Source organism: Aptenodytes patagonicus, chromosome 4 (genome assembly GCF_965638725.1).
Source record: "Aptenodytes patagonicus chromosome 4, bAptPat1.pri.cur, whole genome shotgun sequence".
In the NCBI taxonomy this organism is placed as follows: domain Eukaryota; kingdom Metazoa; phylum Chordata; class Aves; order Sphenisciformes; family Spheniscidae; genus Aptenodytes; species Aptenodytes patagonicus.
This window is the reverse complement of record NC_134952.1, coordinates 85,080,767-85,088,826: the sequence shown is the minus strand read 5'-3', so window position 1 is coordinate 85,088,826 and position 8,060 is coordinate 85,080,767.

Below are 8,060 nucleotides of genomic sequence, written 5' to 3'. Positions count from 1 at the left end.
TGAGAGGCAGAAATTGGCATACAACAGTGTCAAACGCAGATTGCTCCCGAGAGGGGCTCTAAGTAAGTCTAATGTTAGCAAACTGGGCTCTCCTTCTTTGTCCTGGTGCACCAGCTGTAAGACCTAGCCCATTACAGGGGCTGGTGAAGCTCACCGGATTAGTGGGATGCCAGTCATATTGTTGGTCCTTCAGTGTTACGGCATCTAAGGTCAAGCACTAGAAGTCTTGCTTTGTCTTCAGCTTCTTTGATTCTGGTAAATTTTTCTGGAGTACTACAAAGAGAAACAAGAAGGAACAAAGCCTGTTAACAAACCGAGAGATTAAATCTTTATGTACAGGATATATTCATTTGCTTCAGACTCTCTATAGATCTCTTTGCAAGATAAACTCGCGTAAAACTCACAACCTTTCTCGCGTTGTGACTTCTCTTTCCCTTCGTGCCCCTTCTCTTGCCCTTCATTTTTGCTGTGACACTGATGAGATGCTGAAAGAGGGATGGCTGCTCTCCAGAATGTCTGCAGCTGTGTAATACCGTGTGGGTAGCAGGGTGACAGAGCCATCTAGTTTTCTTGAAGAGGTTCAGTCAGTGACTGATATGCCATGAAAGGTCACGTTACTGCCCTAACAGATGTGATTGTTATTTATACATGGTGAAGGATTCCTGGGTGACCTGTTCTTGAGGAAATTACTCCCGACCTTCTAAGAAAAGATCCAGGTTTCATCCATATTTGAGGCTCTTCTCCCAGCTTCAGTTGCACAGAGCTGTGCCTTTCTCCCAGGCATGGTGTTAAGCAACAAGAGCATAAGAGGAAAAAGCAACCATCCTGCCACTGCTGCCTACCGAAGCGGAGCTCCATGGCACTGTTCCCACTTCCTCCGTACAGCAGGCAATTTGCCTTTTACTTCAGTCTTTCTAAGTACAGGATGTCAAGCTTCCACCTAAAGTGCAATTTGGTCACCTCCGTGACATGATGACCAAGCTGTATCCTGTGAGTTTTACTCCTCGGATTTTCACCCTGCCCTATTCCTCCACTTCCGCTTAATTCCAGGACCATATCAAAAGCAAAATACACTTCTCCTATAGAGTAGAAGAGAAACATTCTAGTAACTCCAGGAGCTATTGCTCACCTCAGAGGCCATCTCTTTTATAGCAAACATTTTTGATAGTAAAAAAGGGAGAGAAGACAGATAGCTATTTTCGACTTGGAGGACTGACACCTCTATTCAGGAGTTCAAGTCCCAGTCTAGTTCAGGGGGTGGTGTTGGTGCCAGCACGGCTTCATCAAGAGAACCGAGTGTTTGCTTTTGCTCTGTAGGATGCTTTCTTTCACACCATAATGAAACGGTTTCATTGGATATAACCTTGTTCTGCCTTAGGTGAGGATCATTTCCAGGAGAGGCTCTTCTACTTTCTGTATTCGGTGCAGTGAACGTCCTTCTGGAGATTCTGGACTGAAGTAGTTATCACCTCCTAAGAGGGAGGAAAGAAGTAATCATTGATCTTGGGCGGTTCTTGGGTATTGGGAGGGGGATCTGCAGCCCAGTATTTAGTGTGAAACCTTTAAAGGAGTGACGTGTTGTTGAGGCTGCGGCATACGTATTTGTGACCAACGCAATATGCCCTTTATTGAGAAGCAAAGCCTACGTGCCAGCTAATTATGAAAGCATAAGATGAACCTACAACATCGGGAATGGAATAAGTAAGAAATTCCTCAAGTTAAAATCCTTTGACCCCGACCCAGCCTCCCCTTAACTTCCTAAGCAAAACACTCCTACTTTTATCTATGTTCCAAATCCCACCGTGGGTTGATTGCAACTGAACTGGACACAACAAAGTACAAAGGGTGACATTTACAACTTGTCCTTGTCTTTATCTGGCACCTGTAGGCGTGATGGTCTAGCCAAGTGAAACACCATCGCTGAATGTCAAAACAAGTTATCTTAATAAAACAGCATTGCTGTTATCTTAACACAACGCAAACTTAGGTTGCAGTGACATGCTTACACAGCACTTCTGAGTAAGGCAGGGAACTTGCTACATCTGCCCACAGGTAACAAAATAAAAGGCATGAACTTTTGAGAAGGCCCCAATTGATTCCTTGCAGCTGCTTTACAAAAGGCACTGTTCCCAAGACGTTGAGCATTGTACAGCTCACTCTGGATCTAGCAGAGTTTTAGTTTTTGGAGTACAAATTCTCCCTTGGCTCCTGGAGTCAAGTGTCTGGCGTTGCCTTGTCCAGGCTTTCTCTCCTGACAGTCACCCTTTTGTTGAGTCAGTTTTTTTTTACACTGGTAGTTCTCCTAAGATGATGCCATTTGCAGCCTCCCCCTCAGGTGTGACTCTGATGGTGGCCCCACAGAGCAGAGACAGCTGTCATGTCCAAATCCCCTTTTGAAGCCATGCTGCCTGATATTTCGTATCACTTTCTGAAAGGGTTCAAGTGCACATAGTGGTGCTTTTTGCCTTGCATTTGCAAGGGGAAACAACTTGTGCTCCACCAGGCTTCTGTAAGGGTCTGTTTGAGATGCTTTCTCCAGTCTAGGACCCTGTCCATCAGTGCAATTTTACCTCATGATCCTTTTTTCATAAACAGGCCAACACCGCAATGGGTTGTTGGCTCCTATCCCATCTTCATCTTTTCCTGACAACTTTTAGGTTGTTCATATAATAAATAAGGTTATGGTTGAATAAAAAATTTTGAAGAACAGTTGTGAAGCCCTGGTAAGGAGTCATCTCAGACTAAAGCCTATACTTGATTTTTTTTCTTTTGAAAGGAAGAAAGAAAAATAAGTTGACTTTTCCAGTTTTCACATTTTCCTGTTTTCCACAGACTGACACTCCCTGTGTGTGCGCTTCCTGGGTTTAAGATGGAAGCACGCACGGTATGGTTGAGTTCCCTGAACACAGAAGCCGAGTGTGACATGTCATTGGGTAGCTGCAATACTGTATGGAGGTTGGCTAGGATGGTGCTTTGCCCGGAAAAGACCTGTGACCTTCGGGAGTAGTAGATAGAGACCAGGCAGGTTACCTAGAGTATCTCAAATGGTATTAGATGCTTACTTTTAGGCAACTGAATCATATCTGTAGCTTCTGCATGTCTGTATAATCAGAAATGTTTAGGTTGCCTTAGGCTTCTAGAGGTTTAAGGACTTGCTTGTCTGTCTTTAGAAGGAAAGGTACATAAAATTGCTCCCCCATACAAGGGAGTGTTCAAGTATGTCTACCTGGCAGAAATACACGGTAGGGAAAAAAAATAGTGACAGGAGTCTCAAATTGCCTACCTGCCAGAAATGAGTCAATAGAACTAGCCGCAATTGCTACAATTGATTATCAAACCTATATAGGTGTTCTATAAGGAAAGGAAATGGAACAGTAAGGGGGCAATGGCTTTCCTTCCTACCATGTCTGCTCTCACATCAGATGACTGCTGCTTTGCAGGAGTTGTTCATTTTTGCTTTACAGAATTAAACAGTAAACTGGAACAATGTAGATTGGTGAAGTGTTTCGTCATTGCCCATTTAAAAAAGGCAATAATAGAATTGAAAAAGATATGAAAAGTCCATGGATTCTCGGACATTGAGTAATTCAAGTGACTTGGTTACTGCCGGGAAGAAAAGTAGAGGCTGAGCAGAAGGCGTTCCCATCATTAGCGTTGTTAACTTACATTGAGAGAAACCAAAAAGACAGTGTACAAGTCTAATGCTTACGTAAACCACCAAGAAGTCACATGCTAAAGTTGGTGAGTCACAAGTCCAAGGTGCAGATCAGGCTTAAGCGTGTTAGTGCTAGTTGCCCAGAATGCGGGCGCTCTCTGCCTCTGACCTGAAGAAACCAAGATGAGCCCTGCTGCAGAGCTTAGCTTCCAAAAGTAACTAGGTTCATGAACTGGGACTGTAACCCCAAAAGTAACTAGGTTCATGAACTGGGACTGTAACCCCACCCCTCCCAAAAAAAAGGACAAAGGGCATAGAAAGCTAGATTTCCCTGAATGCAAGACCGTATCAGTTTCAGCTTCTAAAAACCATCCTTAATGTGTGCTGTGTTCTGAAAAGGGACGTTTATGTTCCTGATCCACCTTGCGGATGCCTTGTCAAAATGTGCGTCTCAAGAGAGCGTTGATTCATTACGTGAGTCAAAGCTGTTGAAAACCGTTAGCGCTAGTGATATTAGAGGAGTACTCTCATCAAGGAAGATAACTAGAGCATAGTCTCGTAGTTAGAGTTCGTTAAAAGCCAAGAGTGTTCCTGCCCTTTATGCTATGTTTTGAAATATACTTGTCTTCTACAATTTTGCTGTGCTGTCATCTTTTTTGTAGGACTGAGGCCTTTTGTCTCATGACAAAGGTTTTACATGTGATAGTACAGTACAGACATTTTTCATATAATTATATATCTAGTTGGTCTGAATATTTATGTGTAGTAGAAGGACGTTGCCGCTGTTATGTGCGGTGCTTTAGATACCATTTCCTAGCATGGCTCTACTTCGGGCTATCAGGTTTGTAAAGTAGAAGGCGGCTACAAACATAGCAAAGAGAGAGTCAAAGGGGACCGTGAGTACAACCTTTCATACAGTTTATGTCTGCTGGTCTGGTGTCAAGAGACACAGAATATACCATTCTAGAGAGACTGCTTTTCTTAATTGTTTATAGGGAATACTTCCTCTGGAGCTAATGAGTTCACACTGAAGGGGATCACCATAATAAGGAACATGTAGCCGAAACGTATGCTAAGTCTGAAATACTGTGAAGTTCTGGATTTCCTTTCAGAGCAAGATTTAGGCTTAGAAACTGATATTTACACTTTCTGAAACTGTGGTTTGAGACCTCTCAACTGCTGCACATAGGTTTATTTTGGCTTTTTTAAATGCTGATTTCTCCTGCTGAGTTGTTCTGACGTAGCATGCAGAGATAGCAAGGTTAAAGGAATGAATGCTGTTGAAACTGGGGGGGGGGGGAATTACATAACTTGAGACCACAATCACCTCAGCTCTTCACCTGTTTTCATTATTTTTTTGGAGCCCTCTTTTTACATATACCATCTTTTCCTATAATTTTCGACTTTCCTGTGTGAAATGCCTGAAGTGAATCAGTCACAAGGAAATTACCTTGCATGTGTCGTGGGTGACATATGTTTTGCAGTGCAATGTAAAGATAAAGTAGTCTGTGTGTACATGAAGGTGTAGTTTATTATCTGTGGGCAAACGCATGGCAAAACTAGCTGTATCAATGGCCATTCTAGCTGGCTGAATTACTTGATCTAAATGCATTCCCTGGTATTTGCCATGTCAGCTTTTGTTGTCAAGTGGTTTGTGAAGATATGAAATACCTCTTCCCCCAAGTATGTCACAGCATCTGTTTGCTTGCAGCATTTGTCTATCATAGCAGTAAAATCGGCAATCACTTTCTTTACTTGTCCTTCTGTCATCTGCGGGTTGCATTTAATGAGATGATGAAGCAATCTGGAAAGGAATTCAAATGCAGAGTTAGCGCTTGTTACTGAAGCTTGACATACTGATTTGTAACATCCAAAGTTTGTAACTGCACGGGATGTCCAGCATACACGATGGCTGTCAGCTGTGGCTCTATTTCTGTCTCACTTTATGCCAACTTCTCCCACAACTGTCTTCTCCCTTTCTCTTCCTTCACAGTACGAGGAGCGGTGGAACGTTATTCTTGAGTACACATTGATATTTTCAGTTAAGCCCATCAATAAGACCTACGTCTGCTAGGGTACAGACTTCAGTCTAGTCAACTGAGATACTTAGATTGATAAGAAACTCTATGTGCTACTGGTTAAACAGATGTTCTCGGCTGAATACCAGTTGCTAAAGTGAGTCATGTTTGGAAATGCTGGGAACTATAAGGCCTACTAGTCTCTAGAAATGTGATCTAAGATGCCAAAGATTTAAAAAACAAACAAAGAAACAAAAAAACCAAAAACCCTTGAGTTCTGCTTGGACACAATTTTTTTTTGGAAAAAGAGGAGACGGGTAGGTGTATGAATTTCCCTCAGAAAATAAAAATATTTCCAGTTTGTGTGCAGGCTCTCTGAGTCATCCTGACAATGTTTCTGACAATATACTCCATCGTTGACAAGAACTGCAACTGAAGTACAATTCTGTCACGTGACATACCTGTTGTCGTCTGAGAGACTTGCGATTTAATTATTTGGTTTTCTATTGAAGTGACCAAAACTTTAGCTATACTATGATTCTTATATACAGTAAGTTTGCCAAAATGCAGAATAAGCATTGCAGTATTATAAGGAATTACCTGATGCTATCTCTATGAGAGAAGGACCTGGATTCAAAAGCTGATTAAATCTAGCTGCTGTAGTTGATACTTCTGTAACATTCATTTCTAATTAGGAGTATGTGCTATTCCCTTCATTTACAGTAGCAGAGACAGCTTCAGCATCAGTTCTATTCTACATTAAAATCGGAAGGACTTAACTCAAAAAGCAGCATTGGAACCGTGGACACACCATTCTTACTCAGAAGACTTTCCAGAAGTATGTGAGCTGCAGATTATTCCCTATCTCTGTTCTTCACTGTATTTTCCAATTTTGGGACAGCCTGTCCATATTGCTTTTTTAAATGGTGTTCGGACACTTAGTCTCTTGTGAAACCTGTCTCTCCACACTTCTTTGGAATCTCGCAATTGTACTTATGAATCCTGCTTAATTTCTTGATTCCTTTCCATATCTTTACAAGCTACAACAATGAGCATGTTATCTATTAAAATGAGCATGTTTCACAAATGAAGAGAGACAACCCCCTAAAAACTTATTTTCTTACGTAAGACTGACATTACTGGAATCTGCAGGGTTTTGATTATTTTTTTTTTATTGTTGCAGCAGGGGAAAAAAAATGCACTTAAGGTTGAAAAAATTCACCAAACAGAAGTGCTAAACAAAACCGAAATACAGTTTTCTCCATCCAAAAAAGTTGTAATACCTTTAGATTCAAGCAAATGCTGAGACTAGGCTGTTTGCAGTAGTTCTCAACCGCACACTCGTAGTCGATAACCAGAATGAGTGTGGGAGCATGAAGAAAAGCAGACCTTCTTGCAACCATATGAACGTAACTGTAATGAAAAGAAAATTTAAAAGCCATTGTAATGCCACACAAAGCTTCTAAGCAGCAGTATTTTAGTAAGAAAATAAACAAGATGTGTTTTTGCATCTGCTAACGGCCCAAATTAGTCATGAAAGTCACCATAGTCCTCCTTGAGTTTTCAGACCCAAATGGTTATCAACATTCCATATTTAAAAACATATATATATACACACATGTACGTAAAAATATGACGATAGCCAAAGATTTCAAGAGTTTTACAATGGAGAAATCCCCACTCCCGTACCTACCATTTTTCTCCTCTTTGTGCTTTCTTAAATTCAAGGCTTTTTGAGAATTGTTAGTTTTCCTGGGAAAATAGAGAAGAAAGGAAGGTGGAGAAATTGAGAATTAAACCTAGGAAAATACAGGTGTTTTTACTAGAATATTGAAAACTTAAAATATAGGTTTCTGAAGACAAGCATTTTTCTTTTAGTATTTCTTTGAATGAAAAATTACCTGATTTGACAGTGGTGGGTGAAAGACTCCAGTATTTGAAATGCATGTGCAGCTTTTTCTAAACACATACCAATATTTCTTCAAACTGTTCTATTCTACCTGACTAAAAAGTATTTATCCAGTACAAAATGAGCAGTTTCCTTACTAGTCCAGGAATGACACTTTGTTGTCCTAATATTCCTTAAACAGCACACTGGGCTCTAGGCTCTGGTGTGGTCGAAGGAAATACTCATTGGGAGTTCTGCAAGTTAGGAAACGCTGATTTATTTCAGGGTCAGCTTTGGCACAGCAGTCAGCTGCTGCGCCACATGCTTCGTAAAGTTTTCCTGATAGACCTTATCAATGCTGGGCTACAAGAACAAGAGTAGAGAGAGGGAAGAACATCAGAATGATGGGACTGTATAGAAGTCTTACATACGATCCTATCAGTTCAGATTGCTGTAAAATGCGTGCGTGTGTATATGTAAATCCACAACTTGTTTAACT